Source organism: Mobula hypostoma, chromosome 24 (genome assembly GCF_963921235.1).
Source record: "Mobula hypostoma chromosome 24, sMobHyp1.1, whole genome shotgun sequence".
NCBI classification, from domain to species: domain Eukaryota; kingdom Metazoa; phylum Chordata; class Chondrichthyes; order Myliobatiformes; family Myliobatidae; genus Mobula; species Mobula hypostoma.
The window spans coordinates 42,797,641-42,819,908 of record NC_086120.1 but is presented as its reverse complement, the minus strand read 5'-3'; the positions used below and the strand labels follow the sequence as shown (position 1 = coordinate 42,819,908).

General features: G+C 45.0%; 1 long non-coding RNA gene across 2 annotated transcripts in view; it reads right to left on the bottom strand.

The window, feature by feature from the left end:
• LOC134337543 (uncharacterized) overlaps positions 1–22,268 on the bottom strand; it is a 281,379-nt gene that overhangs the window by 5,224 nt on the left and 253,887 nt on the right. Inside the window, exons 3-4 of one of the 2 annotated variants that reach the window (XR_010016021.1) lie at positions 15,752–15,976; positions 7,601–7,765 (exon numbers count right to left, since the gene is read on the bottom strand). This is a non-coding gene — a long non-coding RNA (uncharacterized LOC134337543). Of the gene's footprint in view, positions 1–7,462; positions 7,766–15,751; positions 15,977–22,268 lie in introns of those variants that run through there. The other variant, XR_010016020.1, reaches the window with a different exon arrangement.

Sequence of the window (22,268 nt, the reverse complement as noted above, 5' to 3'; positions counted from 1 at the left end):
AAAATCCCAGAACAGCAGTTTTTAAGATACTCAAACCACCCCATCTGGCACCAACAATCATTCCACAGTCAAAGTAACTTAAATCACTTTTCTTCCGCAGTCTGATGTTTGGTCTGAGCAACAACTGAACCTTTTGACCATGTCTGTATGCTTTTATTCATTGAGTTGCTGACACATCAAGTTCAGGTTCAAGTTTAATTGTTATTTGACTGTAATCCTCTCACCGGATAGCTAACTCGGTTGACAGTCTCGTAACTCAGCAGTGAGGAGCCCACCTTTCATAAACAATATACGTCTAGGGTTGGTATGATTTGGGGTTCAACCAAACAGGAACATCGTGACGTTCCAATTAAAGGAACCTTAATTTGAGTGAATGCTGTGTAAATACTGCTCATACACAATTATGGTTCGGCAAGAAATAACAGATCGTACACCATATAAAACTATAAAGGAAGTATACTTACTAATTTTAGCTTTATGAAACAGTTAATAAGAAAAAGAAAAGAAAGGGGCCCATTAGAGTTAAACCAGTCCAATGTGGACATAACCTTTGGAGCTCGTTGTGGAGTATTTGGGGGTGTATTTCTTACTCATGTGCTGGACCCACAGTCTGTGTGGAAACACCCGGCACACTTTTGAAGACCACCTGGAGCAAACTCTGGATATTGACCCTTCCCCCTTGGAGCCATCCATCTGCACAAAACACTTCTTGCAACGGGGACTCTCCTTCCAACGGCATTCTGCTGCATCCTCCCGTCCGTCCTGCTCCGCAGCTCCCGCCAAAAGACCCCAAACCAGACCACTGTCCTTCAGAAAACTCTTCCCCACAGCTCTGTAGAATCTTCCCTCACAATCTTGATCGGCTGACTGATATTCCTAAGCTGACAGCATGAGTCCTTATTGTAGCCAAAGCCAAAACACACTCTCCTGCCTGGCACACTGCTTTTACAGAAAACTGCTCATATAAACTACCTACAGCATAGCAGTGGAGATCTCAACTGGTGCATTACACAACCATGTATCAACACCCATGAATACAGTCAAACGAGACAGCATTACTATGAGGCCAAGGTGCAGAACACAATACCAACAGTCATACACAGCACAAAGCACGTATAACACATATAAGATAGCAGTAAAACACAGTCACACACACACAAAAATATGATTGGCTGATTAGATATTTGCATTAACAGGCAAGTGTACGGGTGTAACTAATAAAGTGGCCACTGTATGTAAATTCAGACGACAACAACACACAGAGAAAAAGTGATACATAAATTACGCAGTGTTTAAGACTTTTCTCGCAGTGGCAACTGAATCACAGCTAAAAAATGTTGGCACATTTAACTTTTTTGTCAAACTCATTGGCACGGGTTTCGATTCCATCTGCTGACTCAACCTTTAAACATTGTTAAACACTGGGAAGACAGTAAGGTCAGCTGGCAATGCACGGTCGATCAGAGCTTCACCTCTTGTCCAGATTAAGAAGGGGAGCCCTCAGCCCATGGGTTTTCCATGTCCATATTTTTGGAGCGTTTTAAATCCGGCTCATAACGTGATTGCAATTTCTTCAAATCCTCTCTCCTGAAAAAAGTGTCCATCTTTTTATGCCCCAATCAGATTATCCCTGAGAATGATTTGAGGGGACATACAGCGACACAGGAGGATCTTAATTGGAATCACATTAATTGAAACTGAATTTGATTCCCTTGTTAAACAGCCTTGATGTCGGCTGTTGGATTATAACTGGCAGATGGGCTGGGCAGTTCTCAGCAACAGAAACAGTCGTTATTTTTCTACTCTAATCATAGCGAACAGCACAAACAGTGAACTCTTACCCACTCTTCCCTCTATAGATTAGTGAATGTCTCTACCATCTGTCAGTGGCTGTGGGTAATTCCAATGAGGCCAAATTGGGGTTTACATTAAGTAAATTCCAAACAAAAGTATTAATTTCTGAGACTGGATTTGTCTTCTTTTGGGAATTTGACCTGTTTTGGGTTCAGATCATTACAAACCATTGTTTACCACTGTCTGATAGGAAACATGTCATGCTTTTGTGTTTATTTATAATAATTTCATGTTTAATTTTTATCCTCTCCTATCAGATTCCTTCTTCTTCAGTCCTTTACCTTTTCCACCTATCACCACTGAGCTTCTCACTGCATCGCCCCTCACCAGGCCTTACCTATCATCTCCCAGCTTCTTACTTCATTCCCCCCCCCCCCCCCCCACCTACCTTCCCCTTTTACCTGGTCCCACCTATCACCTCCCAGCTTGTCCTCCTTCCCTTCCTCCCACCTTTTAATGCTGGCTTCTTCCCCCTTCCTTTCCAGTCCTGATGAAGGGTCTCTGCCCGAAATGTTGATTGTTCATTCCTCTCCAGAGATGCTGCCTGGCCTGCTGAGTTCCTCCAGTATTTTGTGGGTGTAACTTTGGATTTCCAGCATCTGCGGAATCTCTTGTGTGTTTTTTTTGAATGCGGAGCTGGAGTGGTTGAAGCCAAAAGGACTGACGTGTTTGAGAGAGATGTGTCAGAGAGACAGGAACAGGGAATTACTTATTCAGAGATAGAGCATGGTGACAGGCCCCTCTGGCCCAGCGTGCCCACACCACCCAGTTACACCCATCTGACCGATTTTCTACTAACCCATACTGCTTTGGATTGTGGGAGGAAACCGAGATCCAGGAGGAAACCCACACAGTCATGGGCAGAAGGTACAAACTCCTTACAGGCGCAGCAGAATTGGACCCTGTTGCTAGCACTGCAATAAGGTTACTCCAGCCACTAGCGTGACGTGCTTGACTATGTTATGGACAAGAACAACAGAGTCCCCAACATAGACTGGTGGGGTTGCATGGTCTGTCTCTGCTCTACACACCCTGTGTAATCCAATGCAAAATTAAACGAGAAGTTCCACTGGTGGTTTAGTAGTTCAGGTCTGGTTCTCATTGTGGTTTACTGTTTATGTGACTGAGCTCCTCGGGGTCTCATGAATAAGCTGACAAAATGAGAACAGTAAACCTATTCATCTTTGTGTGTGTGGACGGGGAGGAGAGAGCCAAATGTCCCGTGTCTATGAAGTCCGTTCACTACGCTATCCACATAGTAGAGTAAATGAACCCTGATATCCGATGGTGGATGCTCAAAGTTCAAGGTAAATTTTATTATCAAAGTACATATATGTCACCATATTCAACCCTGAGGCTCCTTTTATTGCGGGCATTCACAGTAAATACAAAGAAACACAACAGAATCCATGAAAAACTACACTCAACGAGACAGACAGTGTGCAAAAGACAAGAAACTGCAAATACAAAAAGGAAAAAAAAATTAATAATAATAATCATAAATAACTAAGCAATAAATGTCAAGAACATGAGATGAAGAGTCCTTAAAATTGAGTCCATAGGTTGTGCGAACAGTTCGGTGCTGGAGTGAGTGAAGTTAATGTTGTGTATTTAATCTTTGAATAATACTTGACTAATCTTGTGTGTGTATGTATATATATATTTAATTAAGCATTCTTGTTCATATAAATAATTAATTACTGGTTGTATATAAAAGTACATTAATTGCAAACATCATCACACTACCACGTGATATGTGCATGCCTTGCTTAAAGTAAACTTGATGCTAGACCCGCATTCTCGGACCCCCATGTCTTCCTTTGAATTAATTTAACGGTCTGAAGTTACAAAACATAACGGTTATCCCCTCTGTTTCAAGAGCTTGATGGTTGAGGGGTAATAATTGCTCCCATCGGTTTGCCAACCCGAACTGACTGGGGTCTGCAAGTGAGGAAATTGAGGATCCAGTTGCACAAGGAGGCGTCGAGGTCTGGGTGTTGGAATGCATTGATTAGTTTTTTATGAGAGCACTCAGTCCTCTTTTATTGTCATTTAGAAATGCATACGCGCATTAAGAAATGATACAATGTTTCTCCGGAGTGATACCACAGAAAACAGGACAGACCAAAGACTAACACTGACAGAACCACATAATTATAACATATAGTTACAGCAGTGCAAAACAATACCATAATTTGATAAAGAACAGACCATGGGCACAGTAAAAAAAAAGTCTCAGAGTCCTGAGTTGATCGACTCCCGAGTCCCCAATAGCAGGCGGCAAAAGGGAGAAACTCCCTGCCATAAACCTCCAGGCACCGTCAACTTGCCGATGCCTTGGAAGCAGCCGACCACAGCCGACACTGAGTCCATCCGTCCGAAAACTTCGAGCTTCCAACCAGCCTCCCGAGCGCCATCCTCTGCCGAGCGCCTTCGACCTTGCCCTGGCCGCTGAAACAAGCAAAACCGAGGATTTCGGGGCCTTCTGCTCCGGAGATTCCGGTTACCGCACGGTAGCAGCGGCAGCGAAGCGGGCATTTCAGAAGTTTCCCAGATGTTCATCCATACTCTTACATCCGTCTCCATCAAATCAGAATTGTGCACGATCCCCTACTTGACAGATAACAGATATCATCACCAAAGTGGCCGCGCACGCTGCCGTCGCGCCGCCATCTTCTCCCCCCTCCCGGGAATTTGAAGGCGGATGTGGATGTATAGCTAATCAACCAACTCACAGACACTTGGAACTTTACAGAACAGGAAGTTCAAGTTCAAGTTTATTGTCCTTCAACCATACACATGTGTATATACCACCAAATGAAACAACATTCCCCAGGACCAAGGTGCACTACACAGCACATATAACTCACAACACAGAAAGTAATATTATCACAAATAAATAAACGAATAATAAAATATATTCCAGATTAACATTTAATATTAGATTAACAGATATATGAAAAGAAAAAGATTGGTTAAGACAAATGTAGGTCCCCTACAGACAAAAACAGGTGAATTGATTATGGGGAGCAAGGACATGGCAGACCAGTTGAATAACTACTTTGGTTCTGTCTTCACTAAGGAGGACATAAATAATCTTCCAGAAATAGTAGGGGACAGAGGGTCCAGTGAGATGAAGGAACTGAGGGAAATACATGTTAGTAGGGAAGTGGTGTTAGGTAAATTGAAGGGATTAAAGACAGATAAATCCCCAGGGCCAGATGGTCTGCATCCCAAAGTGCTTAAGGAAGTAGCCCAAGAAATAGTGGATGCATTAGTGATAATTTTTCAAAGCTCTTTAGATTCTGGACTAGTTCCTGAGGATTGGAGGGTGGCTGATGTAACCCCGCTTTTTAAAAAAGGAGGGAGAGAGAAACCGGGGAATTATAGACCAGTTAGCCTGACATCGGTGGTGGGGAAAATGCTAGAGTCAGTTATCAAAGATGTGATAACAGCACATTTGGAAAGCGGTGAAATCATCGGACAAAGTCAGCATGGATTTGTGAAAGGAAAATCATGTCTGACAAATCTCATAGAATCTTTTGAGGATGCAATTAGTAGAGTGGATAGAGGAGAACCAGTGGATGTGGTATATTTGGATTTTCAAAAGGCTTTTGACAAGATCCCACACAGGAGATTAGTGTGCAAACTTAAAGCACGCGGTATTGGGGGTAAGGTATTGGTGTGGGTGGAGAATTGGTTGCCAGACAGGAAGCAAAGAGTGGAAATAAATGGGACCTTTTCAGAATGGCAGGCAGTGACTAGTGGGGTACCGCAAGGCTCAGTGCTGGGACCCCAGTTGTTTACAATATATATTAATGACTTGGATGAGGGAATTAAATGCAGCATCTCCAAGTTTGCGGGTGACACGAAGCTGGGCGGCAGTGTTAGCTGTGAGGAGGATGCTAAGAGGATGCAGGGTGACTTGGATAGGTTAGGTGAGTGGGCAAATTCATGGCAGATGCAATTTAATGTGGATAAATGTGAGGTTATCCACTTTGGTGGCAAAAACAGGAAAACAGATTATTATCTGAATGGTGGCCAATTAGGAAAAGGGGAGGTGCAACGAGACCTGGGTGTCATTATACACCAGTCATTGAAAGTGGGCATGCAGGTACAGCAGGTGGTGAAAAAGGCGAATGGTATGCTGGCATTCATAGCAAGAGGATTCGAGTACAGAAGCAGGGAGGTTTTACTGCAGTTGTACAAGGCCTTGGTGAGACCACACCTGGAGTATTGTGTGCAATTTTGGTCTACTAATCTGAGGAAAGACATCCTTGCCATAGAGGGAGTACAAAGAAGGTTCACCAGATTGATTCCTGGGATGGCAGGACTTTCATATGATGAAAGACCGGATCAACTAGGCTTATACTCGTTGGAATTTAGAAGATTGAGGGGGGATCTTATTGAAACGTATAAAATCCTAAAGGGATTGGACAGGCTAGATGCAGGAAGATTGTTCCCCATGTTGGGGAAGTCCAGAATAAGGGGTCACAGTTTGAGAATAAAGGGGAAGCCTTTTAGGACCGAGATTAGGAAAAACTTCTTCACACAGAGAGTGGTGAATCTGTGGAATTCTCTGCCACAGGAAACAGTTGAGGCCAGTTCATTGGCTATATTTAAGAGGGAGTTAGATATGGCCCTTGTGGCTAAAGGCATCAGGGGGTATGGAGGGAAGGCTGGTACAGGGTTCTGAGTTGGATGATCAGCCATGATTGTACTGAATGGCGGTGCTGGCTCGAAGGGCCGAGTGGCCTACTCCTGCACCTATTTTCTATGCTTCTATGTTTCTATGTTTAACGTAAGGTGTATTTACAACACAAGTCAAAAACGGAAACAGTAGAATGCTACTGGCACTTCATACGTGATGAGACCTGGGTGGTGGCAGGAAGTTTAGTAGTCTCAAGGCCTGAGGGAAGAAGCTGTTTCTCATCCTTCAGAAAGCGATTTCTTGGCCTGTTATGTATTTACCAAATAGTCAGTCAGTCCCTCTCTCTTCACATTCAGATTCATTTATCACAAGCCCATCAAAACATACAGTGAAATGTGTCATGTGCGTTAATAACCAATACGCCCAAGGATATGCTGGGGTCAGCCCGTAAGCGTGCACATGTTCTGGTGTCAACATAGCATGTCCACAACGTTCAGCGGAACAACACAGAACATCGCAAGCAGCAACAGCAGATCAAACCCCGTTTCTCCCCCCTTTCCATCCACACACTCCTCTAACCCCAGGACAGGCCACCTTCAGCCTCGAGCCCACCGTGGCTGCATGGAGTCTCAGACACTGGGCACCAGCTTCCCCAGTGATCCTGCAGAGATTTGCAGACATGGGGCCCATGACCCTGCAGGTTTCTCCTATTTGCATATTTTCAAACCTGCTTTTAAAAGTCAGAACTTTTTTATTTCCTACCACTTTTATAGGCCATGGAATCCAGAATACAGGGAATTGCTGTATCGCTGTGTTAAGAGGAATTCTCTAAGGCAGTACAGATGCCGGAAAGAATAAATAAATAAATTTTTTAAAGGTTATATATATATATTAAATAAGTAGTGCAAAAGGAGAGCAAAATAAAAGAGAAAAAAAGTTGGTAGTATCGTGGGTTTATTGTCTACTCAGAAATCCTGAAGGTGGAGGGGAAGAAGCTGTTCCTGTAACACTGAGTGTGTGTCTTCAGGTTTCTGTACCTCCTACCAGACGGTAGCAATGAGAAGAGGGCATGTCCTGGGTGATGGGGGTCCTTACTGATGAACGCCGCCTTTTTGAGGCATTGCCTTTTGAAGGTGTCCTCGATGCTGAGGAGGCTGGTGCCCATGATGGAGCTGGCTGAGTTTACAACTTTCTGCAGCTTTTTCCGATCCTGTGCAGCGGCCCCTCCTTACCAGACGGTGATGCACCCAGTTAGTATAGCTGTAAAACATGTAGATTTATAGAAATTTGTAAATCTGTAGATGACCCACTGAGTTCCTCCAGCAGATTGTTTGATTCCCCATCCTTCTGAATACATGGTATCTCAGTCCTCTGATCACTACAGCTTCCAGCAGCTGGAGCAGACCCGCCATGTCTACTCCATCTAAACGTTGCTCGATTTTGAACAACATGGGGAGTGGGCCGAGCAGTTGCTGCACAATACCCCCAGACCCCAGTTCAAACCTGGCTCGCTAATGTCTGTGTGGAGCGTGCACGCTCTCCCTTTGACCACGTGGGTTTCCTCTTAGGAGGATGGGAGGTGACTTTGCAGGGATGTATAAGACGATAAGCAACACGCACAACTAACTCAGTGGGTCAGGCAGCATCTGTGGAAATGAATACACAGTGGAAGTTTTGGGCCGAGATGGAAAAGAAGGGGGAAGAAGCCAGAATAAGAAGATGGGGGGAGGGGAAGGGAGTCAAGCTAGAGAAGGTGATGGGTGAAGCCAGGAGAATGAGGGAGGGGGTTGAAGTAAGAAGCTGGGAGGCAGAGAGAGAGAATGATCGAGTGAACAGCCACTTTTTCCCAGGGCAGAAATGGCTAATATGAGGGAATATAATTTTAGTCATAGTCATACTTTATTAATCCCGGGGGAAATTGGTTTTCGTTACAGTTGCTCCATAAATAATAAATAGTAATAGAAATAGTAATAGAGCCATAAATAGTTAAATAGTAATATGTAAAATTATGCCAGTAAATTATGAAATAAGTCCAGGACCAGCCTATTGGCTCAGGGTATCTGACCCTCCAAGGGAGGAGTTGTAAAGTTTGATGGCCACAGGCAGGAATGACTTCCTATGACGCTCTGTGTTGCATCTCGGTGGAATGAGTCTCTGGCTGAATGTACTCCTGTGTCCACCCAGTACATTATGTAGTGGATGGGAGACATTGTCCGAGATGGCATGCAACTTAGACAGCATCCTCTTTTCAGACACCACCGTCAGAGAGTCCAGTTCCATCCCCACAACATCACTGGCCTTAAGAATGAGTTTGTTGATTCTGTTGGTGTCGGCTACCCTCAGCCTGCTGCTAAGGTGATTGGAGGAAAGTATGGGGTGGGGGGGGGAAGGTCAGAGGTAGTTTTTTTCACACAGAGAGTGGTGAGTGTGTCAAGTGTGCTGCTGGTGGTGATCAGCACACATGGTGGGTCAAAGAGCCTGGACTGTTCTATGTCTGTGTTCCTACTTGCTCCCACATCTCCCACACATACAGGCTGCTTGGTTCATTGAATATGGAATTACCCCTGGTGTGTTGGTAAGTGATGGAATGTGGGAGGAGAGATTAAAGAGGGAGTAGCTTTATTTGTCACAAATACATCGAAACGCATCAAATCCAATCAGTGAAATCCAATCAATTATTAAACCCGCTGATAAGGGGGGTGCTGTTGTAGTCTGGCGTACTGACCTCTACCTTGCCGAGGCGCAGCGACAACTCGCGGATACCTCCTCTTATTTACCCCTCGATCGTGACCCCACTAAGGAGCACCAGGCCATTGTCTCCCACACCATCACCGACTTTATCCGCTCAGGGGATCTCCCATCCACTGCTACCAACCTTATAGTTCCCACACCCCACACTTCCCGTTTCTACCTCCTACCCCAGATCCACAAACCTGCCTGTCCTGGCCGACCTATTGTCTCAGCTTGCTCCTGCCCCACCGAACTCATTTCTGCATACCTCGACACTGTTTTATCACCCCTTGTTCAATCCCTTCCGACCTATGTTCGTGACACTTCTCACGCTCTTAAACTTTTCGATGATTTTAAGTTCCCTGGCCCCCACCGCTTTATTTTCACCATGGATGTCCAGTCCTTATATACTTCCATCCCCCATCAGGAAAGTCTCAAAGCTCTACGCTTCTTTTTGGATTCCAGACCTAATCAGTTCCCCTCTACCACCACTCTGCTCCGTCTAGCGGAATTAGTCCTTACTCTTAATAATTTCTCCTTTGGCTCCTCCCATTTCCTCCAAACTAAAGGTGTAGCTATGGGCACCCGTATGGGTCCTAGCTATGCCTGCCTTTTTGTTGGGTTTGTGGAACAATCTATGTTCCGTGCCTATTCTGGTATCTGTCCCCCACTTTTCCTTCGCTACATCGACGACTGCATTGGCGCTGCTTCCTGCACGCATGCAGAACTCATTGACTTTATTAACTTTGCCTCCAACTTTCACCCTGCCCTCAAGTTTACCTGGTCCATTTCCGACACCTCCCTCCCCTTTCTAGATCTTTCTGTCTCTGTCTCTGGAGACAGCTTATCCACTGATGTCTACTATAAGCCTACTGACTCTCACAGCTATCTGGACTATTCCTCTTCTCACCCTGTCTCTTGCAAAAACGCCATCCCCTTCTCGCAATTCCTCCGTCTCCGCTGCATCTGCTCTCAGGATGAGGCTTTTCATTCTAGGACGAGGGAGATGTCTTCCTTTTTTAAAGAAAGGGGCTTCCCTTCCTCCACTATCAACTCTGCTCTTAAACGCATCTCCCCCATTTCACGTACATCGGCTCTCACTCCATCCTCCCACCACTCCACTAGGAATAGGGTTCCCCTGGTCCTCACCTACCACCCCACCAGCCTCCGGGTCCAACATATTATTCTCCGTAACTTCCGCCACCTCCAACGGGATCCCACCACTAAGCAGATCTTTCCCTCCCCCCCTCTCTCTGCATTCCGCAGGGATCGCTCCCTACACAACTCCCTTGTCCATTCGTCCCCCCCATCCCTCCCCACTGATCTCCCTCCTGGCACTTATCCGTGTAAGCGGAACAAGTGCTACACATGCCCTTACACTTCCTCCCTTACCACCATTCAGGGCCCCAAACAGTCCTTCCAGGTGAGGCATCACTTCACCTGTGAGTCGACTGGGGTGATATACTGCGTCCGGTGCTCCCGATGTGGCCTTTTATATATTGGTGAGACCCGACACAGACTGGGAGACCGCTTTGCTGAACATCTACGCTCTGTCCGCCAGAGAAAGCAGGATCTCCCAGTGGCCACACATTTTAATTCCACATCCCATTCCCATTCTGACATGTCTATCCACGGCCTCCTCTACTGTAAAGATGAAGCCACACTCAGGTTGGAGGAACAACACCTTATATTCCGTCTGGGTAGCCTCCAACCTGATGGCATGAACATCGACTTCTCTAACTTCCGCTAAGGCCCCACCTCCCCCTCGTACCCCATCTGTTACTCATTTTTATGCACACATTCTTTCTCTCACTCTCCATTTTCTCCCTCTGTCCCTCTGAATATACCTCTTGCCCATCCTCTGGGTCACCCCCCCCCTTGTCTTTCTTCCCGGACCTCCTGTCCCATAATCCTCTCGTATCCCCTTTTGCCTACCACCTGTCCAGCTCTTGGCTCTATCCCTCCCCCTCCTGTCTTCTCCTATCATTTTGCATCTCCCCCTCCCCCTCCAGCTTTCAAATCCCTTACTCACTCTTCCTTCAGTTAGTCCTGACGAAGGGTCTTGGCCTGAAACGTCAACTGTACCTCTTCCTATAGATGCTGCTTGGCCTGCTGCGTTCACCAGCAACTTTGATGTATGTTGCTTGAATTTCCAGCATCTGCAGAATTCCTGTTGTTTGCAGTGAAGTTTGTGCTGGGCAGCCCACAAGAGCGCCATGCTTCTGATGCCAACGTAGCATGCCCACAACTCACTCACCCTTAAGAAGTGTGATTAACAGAGTATTAGTGTAAAGGGGCGATTGATAGTCAGAGGGATGATAGGCCTGTTTCCACATGGTACCTCTCTATGACTCTGAATAAACCTTCACTCAGTCGCTCTGCACTGATTAGGAGGAGCCAACTTGTCCAATACCTCTGTATCACTGACATTATGTCTGGCTTCTCTCAGTCTCCATCCAGCCATTTCTAACTCATCACCTGCAGCCTACTTAAACCTCGCTCTCATTCCCAATCCTTGTTCACTCATCAAACCAGCCAGCCTCAACAAGTTGCCCCTAAACTTCAACACGAGGAATTCTGCAGATGCTGGAAATTCAAGCAACACACATCAAAGTTGCTGGTGAACGCAGCAGGCCAGGCAGCATCTCTAGGAAGAGGTACAGTCAGCGTTTCGGGCCGAGACCCTTCGTCAGGACTGAAGGATCTCGGCCCGAAACGTCAACTGCACCTCTTCCTAGAGATGCTGCCTGGCCTGCTGCGTTCTCCAGCAACTTTGATGTGTGTTGCCCCTAAACTTGTTGCCTTGTTGTGTTTAGTATCCGATCTCTCTTGTTTTATGGCTCCTCAAGGCTCACTCTTCAGAGGTTTGTTATTGAAGTTATCCCTCACCATTAAGTTGTCTCCTCGGCTCTGATTTTGGGTCAGGCCACCTCTATACTACCTCTGACCTTCCACCTCAGCATGGATTCCTTAAAGGAAAATCCTGCCTGACAAACCTATTACAATTTTTTGAGGAAATTACCAGTAGGCTAGACAAGGGAGATGCAGTGGATGTTGTATATTTGGATTTTCAGAAGGCCTTTGACAAGGTGCCACACATGAGGCTGCTTAACAAGATAAGAGCCCATGGAGTTACAGGAAAGTCACGTACGTGGATAGAGCGTTGGCTGATTGGCAGAAAACAGAGAGTGGGAGTAAAGGGATCCTATTCTGGTTGGCTGCCGGTTACCAGTGGTGTTCCACAGGGATCAGTGTTGGGGCCGCTTCTTTTTACATTGTACATCAACGATTTGGATTATGGAATAGAGGGCTTTGTGGCTAAGTTTGCTGATGATACGAAGATAGGTGGAGGGGCCGGTAGTGCTGAGGAAACGGAGAGTCTGCAGAGAGACTTGGATAGATTGGAAGAATGGGCAGAGAAGTGGCAAATGAAGTACAATGTTGGAAAGTGTATGGTTATGCACTTTGGCAGAAAAAATAAATGGGCAGACTATTATTTAAATGGAGAAAGAATTCAAAGTTCTGAGATGCAACGGGACTTGGGAGTCCTCGTACAGGATTTCCTTAAGGTTAACCTCCAGGTTGAGTCGGTGGTGAAGAAGGCGAATGCAATGTTGGCATTCATTTCTAGAGGAATAGAGTATAGGAGCAGGGATGTGATGTTGAGACTCTATAAGGCGCTGGTGAGACCTCACTTGGAGTACTGTGGGCAGTTTTGGTCTCCTTATTTAAGAAAGGATGTGCTGATGTTGGAGAGGATACAGAGAAGATTCACTAGAATTATTCCAGGAATGAGAGGGTTAACATATGAGGAACGTTTGTCCGCTCTTGGACTGTATTCCTTGGAGTTTAGAAGAATGAGGGGAGACCTCATAGAAACATTTCGAATGTTAAAAGGCATGGACAGAGTGGATGTGGCAAAGTTGTTTCCCATGATGGGGGAGTCTAGTACGAGAGGGCATGACTTCAGGATTGAAGGGCGCCCTTTCAGAACAGAAATGCGAAAAAATTATTTTAGTCAGAGGGTGGTGAATCTATGGAACTTGTTGCCACGGGCAGCAGTGGAGGCCAAGTCATTGGGTGTCTTTAAGGCAGAGATTGATAGGTATCTGAGTAGCCAGGGCATCAAAGGTTATGGTGGGAAGGCGGGGCAGTGGGACTAAATAGGATAAAATGGATCAGCTCATGATAAAATGGCGGAGCAGACTCGATGGGCCGAATGGCCTACTTCTGCTCCTTTGTCTTATGGTCTTATGGTCTTATATTTTTTGTAATGCATTTGTCAGTCTCTCTGATCAATTTCTACAGATGTATCGAGGAGAGCATTGAAACTGGTTGCATCACTGTCTGCTATGGAGGGGCCACGGCAGAGGGTTGGAGAAAGCTGCAGAAAGTCGTAAACTCAGCCAGCTCCATCATGGGCACCAACCTCCCCAGCGTCGAGGACACCTCAGAAAGGTAGCATCCATCATCCAGGAACCCCATCACCCAGGACATACCCTCTTCTCTTTGCTACATCAGGGAAAATTCTGCAAAATGTAGTGGATATGACTCAGTCCATCCCGGGGGAAAACACTCCCCAGCACTGAGCACTCTACATGAAGATGGCACTCAGGCCACGCTCCCTTCTCACAGCTGGCATCAGGAAGAAGGTGTAGGAGTGTCAGGACTCACACCACCAGGTTCAGGAACAGTTATCACCCCTCAACCATCAGGCTCTTGAACCAAAGGGGATAACTTCACTCAACATCACTTGCCCCATCATTGAAATGATCCCACAACCAATGGACTGACTGTCAAGTACTCTTCGTCTCATGTTCTCGATATTTATTGCTTATTTATTTATTATTATTATTTCTTTCTTTTTGTATTTGCGCAGTTTGTTGTCTTTTGCATACCAGTTGAACACCCAAGCTGGTGCGGTCTTTTATTGATTCGATTATGGATTTATTGAGTATACCTGCAAGAAAATAAATCTCGGGATTGCATATGGTGGCATATTTTAATTTTCTTTTTTATATATACATACTTATTGTAATTGATAGTTTTTTATCATCTTATATTGCACTGTACTGCTGCCATAAAACAACAAATTTCGCAGCATATGCCAGTGATAGTAAACCGGATTCTGACTCTGACAGTATCACAGCGGTGAAGGAGAAAGGCAGGTCTGATCCCTGTAGTGAGGAGATCGGTTAAAACCTGGCAAACTTTGAGATACTTTGTCTTTCGAACTGCAGTGTTGCTGGAAGGATCTACTCTGATATCCCGACTTTCCGTTGGAAGAGATACTACAGGTAGCGTGGACCATGGATACCATAGGGAAAGGCGGCATGGAGCAGCTGCTCCTTGTTCCCCAATGGCATCCACTGCAGATGCATCATGGTTTGGGGGACAGCTGCTCCACCCGTGACTGCAAGAAAATGCAGAGGGTTGTGGACACAGCTCAGCACATCACAGAAACCAGCCTCTCCTCCACGGACTCTGTCTACAATTCTCGCTGCCTCAGTAAAGCAGCCAGCATAATCAAGGACCCCCTCCTCACCCTGGAGATTCTCTCTCCCCCACCCACCCCATCAAGCCGAAGATATAAAAACCTGAAGGCATGTACCACCAGACTCAAGGATAACTTCCACTCCGCTGCTTTAAGACTATTGAATGATCCCCTGGTATGACTAGGGAGACTCCTGATCTTACAAGTCACCTTGCTATAGCCTTGACCTTATTGTCTGCCTGCACTTTTCCTGTAACTATAACACTTTAATTTGCATTCTGTTAGTTTTCCCTTGTACCTCCTCAATGCACTGTTGTAATCAAACTTCTGTGTGGATGGCATATATACTGAGGTTTGTCACCATTCTTCAGCATATGTGACAATAAACCAATTTACCAGTGATGTATTTGTTCAAAAGATACTTCCAAATGCCTTCATGATCAAATATTGATCTGTCTTTTTTCCTAAGTGTCAGAAATTATGGATCAGCTCATCAGATTTGCTCATTTATAAATCAATTTCTGTTTATGCTCAATTTGCAGAATTAGGATCAGGTTTATAATCACGAATGTATGCCATAAATTTTGTTGTTCTGTGGCAGCAGTACAATGCAACACATAAAATAATACTGTAAGTTACCATAAGAAATATAAAAAATAATGTGTAGTGCAAAAAGAGTTCAAAGTTAATTAAAGTAAGTACGCGTCACCAAATACTACCCGGAAAATCGTTTTCTTGCAAGCATTTACCGATAAACAAAGAAGTACAATAGAATCAATGAAAAACTGCACACAAGCAAAGAGTGACAACATACACAAAATGCTGGAGGAACTCAGCAGGACAGGCAGCATCTATGGAAAGAAATAAACAGTCGATGTTTCAGGCCGAGACCCTTCGTCAGGTCTCAATGACTGATAAATTGTACAAATTCAAAAAGTAGCAAGTAGTAATAATCAATCAATCAATCAATCAATAAATTAACAAATCAATCAAACAATCTGAGAACAAGAGTTGTAGAGTACCTGAAAGTGAGTCTATGGTTATGTTCAGTGTTGTGCTGATTGAAGAGGCCCACGCTGGTTCAGGAGCCTGACGGTTGAAGGGTAATAACTACTCCTGAACCTGGTGGCGTGGGACCTAAGGCCCCTGCACCTCCTTCCCAATGGCAGCAGAGAGAAGAGAGCGTGCCTGGATGATCGCTGCTGCTTTCTTGTGGCGACACTGTTTGTAGATGTGCCCATCTGCATCTAAAAGAGAGAGAGAGTTCATGGGTTTGTGCTCCGTTCAGAAACCTGATTGCTGAGGGGAGGAAGCTGTTCCTAAAATGTCGAATGTGTGTCTTCATGCCTAACTACGTGGACTTGTTGAGAAATGGGCCTATAATTAAACTGCTTTTGTAAAGACGTACATTGTGTACACATATTCTTATTAATAGACCTTCTGCAGCTGATATCAGCTCCCAAACTAAACTTCCCAAATTTATTCCCAATGGCTTTCCTTTCTCCATTAGTTCGCTCACCCATACTGAACTCACTGTTCTGTGTGCATTCATAATAATTTTGCTTTTTCTTTTTGTACTCCCTTGAGGTACTTATGTATGAAATGATCTGTCTGGATGGCATGCAAGCAAAGCTTTTTGCTGTAACTTGGGACATGTGACAATATTAAACCAAGTACCCGTTATAATATTCTGCAGTTCTGTGGTGTAGTGGTTTGCGTTTCGCTATTACTGCACCAGCTGTGAGACTGAGGTTCAATTTCTGCCACTGTCTGTAAGGAGTTTGTACGTTCTCCCCATGACTGTGTGGGTTTCCTCCGCTTTCCAAAATGTACAAGTTTGGGTCAGTGAGTTGTGGGCGTTTTATGTTGTCGCTGGAAGCATGGTGACACTGGCCCAGCACAATCATCGCTGATTTGGCTTGATGCAAATGACACATTTTACTTCATGTTTCGATGTACAAAATGCTGGAGGAACTCAGCGGGCCGGGCAGTGTCTATGGAAATGAATAAATAGTCGATGTTTCAGGCTGAGACCCTTCTTCCGGACCGGATGGTAGAATTACGAGGTGATAGATGAAGTCAGGTGGGTGGGAAAGGTAAAGGACTGGAGCCTGAAGGAATCTGATAGGAGAGGAGAGTGGACCATGGGAGAAAGGGAAGGAGGAGGGGACCCAGGGGGGAGGTGATAGGCAGGTGAGAAGAGGAGGCTATGGACTGGCATATTGGAAATGGAATGAGAAATGTTCGGCCACTGGGAAGTTCCGATTTTGGCGGATAGAGTGGCGGTGCTCGGCGAAGTGGTCCCCCAATTTACGACAGGTCTTATACCAATGTAGAGGAGGCTGCATTGGGAGAACCAGGCACAGTAGACGACCACAGCAGATTTGCGGGTGAAATGTTGCCTCATCTGGAAGGACTGTTTGGAGGCGAGGGAGCTGGTGAGTGGGCAGGCGTTTGACGTTGGCTGCTTGCTGCTAATCTTTAATTAATTGAGTGAATGGCACTAACTGGACATTTGTGATGTTATTGGGCTATCAACTAGTGGAGTGCTGCTTTAACAATTCCCTTTGTGTTGCCGTAAACCTGCAATGAACCATGTCAAAGTTTGCATTAAAGTTATTTATTACTGTAACCATGACAAGTGTTTGACTCTGGCCATCTGCCTGTGCTCTCTGCTCAGTACAGGGCAACCTGCAGCCACATTATTACAGTACAAGGTATAAGAGTGTAACATCCTTCGGGTGGTCTTCCAAAACCCGACTAATAATCTGCAAGTAATTGCTACCAATTCATTTTCTTTATCCATGCTTCAGCTCTGAAAACCATAAGACATAGAAGCAGAATTAGGCCATTTGGCCCATCGAGTCTGCTCTGCCATTCCATCATGGCTGATTTAGTATCCCTCTTGAACTCATTCTCTTGCCTTAGTGATAGAATCATAGTCATAGAACAAAAACAGGTCCTTCAGCCCATCTAGTCCATACTGAACTATTAATCTGCCAAGTCCCATCGACCTGCATTTGGATCACAGCCCTCCATGCCCCTCCCATCCATGTACCCGTCCAAACTTCTCTCAAATTTTGAAAGTGAACCTGCATCCACCATTGCTGGCAACCCATTCCACACTCTCACCATACTCTGATTGAAGAAGTTCCCCTTCATGTCCCCCTTAAACCGCTCACCTTTCACCCTTAACCCATGACCCATGGATTTTACTCTCACCCAACTTCAGAAGAAAAAGCCTGCTTGCGTTTGCCCTCTCTATTATAGTTTTGTATACCTATACCTTTCATAATTTTAACTTTTCCCCATAATCTTTGACGCTGCCATTAATCAAGAACCTATCAACCTTTGCATTAGACATACCCAATGACTTGGCCTCCACAGCCATCTGTGGAAATCAATTCCACAGATTCACCATCATCTAGCTAAAGAAATTCCTCCTCATCTCTGTTGTAAAGGGACATCCTTCTATTCTGAGGCTGTGACCTCTGGTCCTAGACTTCCCTCTCCATAGGGAACATCCTCTCCACATCCACTCTATTCAGGCTTTTCAATGTAGAATGCGTGGATTTTCTCCCCACAGTCCAAAATAATACCAGGCAGGTTAATTGATCATAGTAAATTGCCCTGTGATTAGGTTAGGGTTAATTCGGGTTTGTTGGGGGTTGCCAGGGTGACGTGGTTCGAAAGGCCGAAATGGTCTACTGTGTCACTAAATAATGAATAGAGATATCTGACAGGTTTCAATGTGTTCCCGTACATAAAGTTCCCTTCTGCCTGTGCAAGTTTTCATCTGGACAAATGCTTGGGAAGGTCACAGAATAATCGGAGCAGCCGAATGCGACGACACCATTGAAAGGAGGTACAATTGTATTGTGGCTCAGGAACTGGACAGGCACACGGTGTCGTGGGCCCTTAATGTAGGGCTCGTCATTACAGCTGTGAAACTTAAATGCAAATTTTCAAAACGTTAATTTGAATTAAATGCATAATTAAATTGGTGGCAGCGCAGTAACGTAGCAGCATAACACTACTACAGTGCCAGCGACCTGGGTTCAATTCTCTTTAGTATTACGGGGAGAAGGCAAGAGAATGGGGTTGAGAGGGATAATAAATCAGCCATGACAGAATGGCAAAGCAGACTCGAATGGGCCGAATGGCCTAATTCTGTTCCAATGTCTTTTGGTCTATGGCTCCATTTTGCTATGTCAACAGTAACGCTGTAGTTGCGAACTCTGGCTACTAGGTGGCGTGAGTTTCTGAAGCCTCTCTCCCTGCTCTGCTACTGTTTGACTGTCTGAGGAGAATGGGAGACATTAAAAACTAATCTCAGACAAGTTACTCCTGAATGAGAAAATCACTGACACTACTACATATCGTGAAGCCACAGACTTGGACTGAAATGATGACAAACAGAATAAAAGACAGACAGACATCAGGAATGCATGGGAATGCTGAACATTTGAAAAGACCTTCTCGCTAAGGCTGAGGAGCCAAAACCTTAGATTCCCTCATTCTGAAGGGTGATGATGTGATAAAGTATATTTTATTCTGCTCAAAGAACTAAGGTGAATCGAACTTATTTTTCCCATAACTTTGTGACTAAGGTTAACCTGAAGTGGATAAAGCATTTTTTGAGGCCGTCTGTTGGCTCGGGTCAGTCATGGATGTTGTGTCCCAGCTGTTCAATGTAATACGCGAGCCAGGGCAGTGCGATATGGAGAGCAAACTGTTGCTCATGTAGCAGGCACCCCCTCTCCACGCAGCTGATGAACCCAAAGGAACGGCAGAGACTGATATAGTTTGGCACCAGTGGCGGCACAGGAGTTACATAGTCATAGTCATACTTTATTGATCCCGGGGGAAATTGGTTTTCGTTACAGTTGCACCATAAATAGTAATAAAACCGTAAATAAATAGTAATATGTAAATTATGCCAGGAAATAAGTCCAGGACCAGCCTATTGGCTCAGGGTGTCTGACCCTCCAAGGGAGGAGTTGTAAAGATTGATGGCCACAGGCAGGAATGACTTCCTATGACACTCTGTGTTGCATCTCGGTGGAATGAGTCTCTGGCTGAATGTACTCCTGTGCCCACCCAGTCCATTATGTAGTGGATGGGAGACATTATCCGAGATGGCATGCAACTTGGACAGCATCCTCTTTTCAGACACCACCGTCACAGAGTCCAGTTCCATCCCCACAACATCACTGGCCTTACGAATGAGTTTGTTGATTCTGTTGGTGTCTGCTACCCTCAGCCTGCTGCCCCAGCACACAACAGCAAACATGATCGCACTGGCCACCGCAGACTTGTAGAACATCCTCAGCATCGTCCGGCAGATGTTAATACCAGTCAGCATTGAGCTCCATGTGGGACTGCCTTAGGGACCCCAGCTCCGGATTTTTCCTCAGGGTTTACTCCAAAAGCCTTTCCCATGTGAGGGTATGGCTGCAAGGCAGTGGAGGTTTGAGACCAGAGTTGTTCTTCTCCTAGATGGGCTGCCAACCATCTACCCAAAGCAATTGGTTTTAAGGCACAATTAACCCCCCCCCCCTCCTTTGCCCCTTCTCCCTGGCTTAGTAGCTAAGCCACACATAAAGGCCAGGAGCTGGACTTGGTTGCCGGAGACACATGCCATTGGGAACATTTAATAGATTGTGGGAGCTTATCACCACTATCACTCCTGGGGATCCTGTTTTCTTCAAGCTGTGCAGGTGCACGTCCACGCTGTAACCAAAATGCTTCCACGCACGTAGCCTTTATTGCTGCACGGCTGGAATTTTCTCTTATATAATGTCTGTGACGACACCGGTGCCAAGCTGTATTGGTCCTAATGCCCTTCCCTTGGACAACATCGGTGTCGTGGAGAGGGGAGACTTGCAGCATGGGCAACTGCCGGTCTTCCATACAACCTTGCCCAGGCCTGCGCCCTGGAGAGTGAAGACTTTCCAGGCGCAGATCTATGGTCTCGCAAGACTAATGGATGCCTTTAAATGTTAATATAATTTTGAATTTATGCTGATATTATTTTACATTTGGAAAAGAGAATGTTGTATGACAGACAAAAAAATGCAGCTGCTGTTATGAACTATGATGAATGCTTTGCTTCAAAAATATCACAGCAATACTCTTCAGTTCAAATTTGCGGTTTCTGGGAAAGTTAAGTAAGACTGGTTCAATTAAGACGTTGATTGATATGTTAAACTACGTGCCTAGAAATGAAGATTTTGAAGAACTGTCAATTCTTGTTGACATTGTTGGAACATTTCAGGCTGCGAACGTGGATCCCGTATTATGAATTCAGTCCAGATTTAGACTAGAAGTGGAACATTTGGATAATCTAATGAGGATTAAGATGTATCTTTCATCTGGAAGCGAAATTAATCTGGACAGTGTTTATAGACAATGGATTATAATAGAGACAGACGAGAATATGTTTACAAAACGTGAAAGATTTTCTTTGTTGTGTCATTATATATACCCTTCAGTTCATAAATTTTTCGACTTTCATTCTAATTATTCATAGCATGCATATTACAAGAAAAACGTTTAACATTCCACGTGATTTTCAGGTTGTGTAAAAATTTCCTGGTCAGTGCAATGGTTGGTCTGCCCAGCTGTAAAAAAGACTGAGGGAATGGTGCCTGGCTGTAACAACCTTAAGGAAGCGATAAAGCATTAACTCGCGCACATTCACAGCAGGCTTAAACGCACACTCAACATCCACGTGCACACTCACACCAGCAGAGGTCACTGGACGGCTAGAGTGAGTAAGAACTCTGATTGGTCGTCGCATTTGGAACCTCCCTCCCTATATCCAGGCAGCTATCAGCGAACACAGAATACCAGGCAATGAATTTGTTACACTCCCAGAGCTGATGAGCACTTTCAAGCACTCTACAAACCATGTTCTCAATATTTATTACTTGTTTATTTATTATGTTTAGGTTTTTTGTATTTGCACAATTTTTTATTTAGTTTATTCAGGGATACAGTGTGGAACAGGCCCTTCTAGCCCAACAAGCAACACACCCATTTAATCCTAGCCTAACCATGGGACAATTTACAATGACCAATTCACTTACTAACCGGTACACCTTTGGACTGTGAGAGGAAACCAGAGCACCCGGAGGAAATTCACGCAGTCACAGGGACAACATACAAGCTCCTTACAGATGCTGCCAGAATTGAACTCCAATCTATGGACCGCCCCGAGCTTTGATAGCGTCGTGGTAACCGGGACGCTACTGTGGCTCCCCCAAATTTGTTGTCTTTTTGCACATTGGTTGTTTGTCCGTCTTTGCTTGTGTGCAGCTTTTCATTGATTCTTTTGGTTGTGTTTACTGAGTATGCCCGCAAGAAAACATATCTCAGGGTTGTATATGGTGACATATATGTACTTTGATAACAAACTCACTTTGAACAAAATGCTGGATGGAACTCAGCAAGTCAGGCAGCATCTACAGGGTGGAATAATCAGTCAACGTTTCAAACCGAGACAGAAGCCAGAGTATGAAGGTGGGTCTAGGGCAG